This window comes from Miscanthus floridulus, chromosome 2 (genome assembly GCF_019320115.1).
Source record: "Miscanthus floridulus cultivar M001 chromosome 2, ASM1932011v1, whole genome shotgun sequence".
In the NCBI taxonomy this organism is placed as follows: Eukaryota; Viridiplantae; Streptophyta; class Magnoliopsida; order Poales; family Poaceae; genus Miscanthus; species Miscanthus floridulus.
The window spans coordinates 28513024-28513777 of NC_089581.1; positions in this window are offsets into that span (position 1 = coordinate 28513024).

Consider the following 754-nt stretch of genomic DNA (forward strand, 5'->3'; position numbering starts at 1 on the left):
GTCGGCCAGACCTATTGGGGAAACAATGGCAACTGATGTAGAAAAAGACACTGGGTGGGCGATGCAGAGATTTTCAGTTATAAAGAAAAATATATACAGTACATGTTTTGCAACAGTAACTTAAAAATTGTTACAGATAGCAAATACAGAATTATATTATATGCCGCTACGGATCATTTCATTTGATTGGAATGAAATTTGGAACTGTGAATGAAAGATAAAAATACTTCCATTCGATTGTAGCCATGGTAACGGCAAACAGACCTGGTTATAAAAAGCACAACCATAATATCTGATTTTTTCTCAAAAATAAAGGAGAGGATACTTACTATATACAAAAGAAAAAATTATTTTGGTGAGCACGTCGCTTGCTAGTTTGTCTAAACATGGCCGGGTGGTCCGGCCCATTTCTATTCGTAGCGGCCATCAGGGCCTGTCAAGATTTAACAATGGTCCAGCCCAACATGCTCTGCCTCGGGCCCCCAGCTATTTCTTTCTTTCTTTCTTTCAAATTAAGCCTGTGGTTTCCTCAAAAAATAAAAATTAAGCTGTGGTTTTAATTACGAGCGAGGTGTTTGATGAGCTAATAATTAGTATATATATGCAACGTAAATTAAATACACTTTTTTGGAAGCTAAAGCATCTTCTATCCGAGCACATAACAACACTTTGTTTTTTTCTTGAAACTCATAACAACACTTTGTTGTCAATTCACGAAACAAAAACAAAAAATACAGAAATGCTATATCAGACT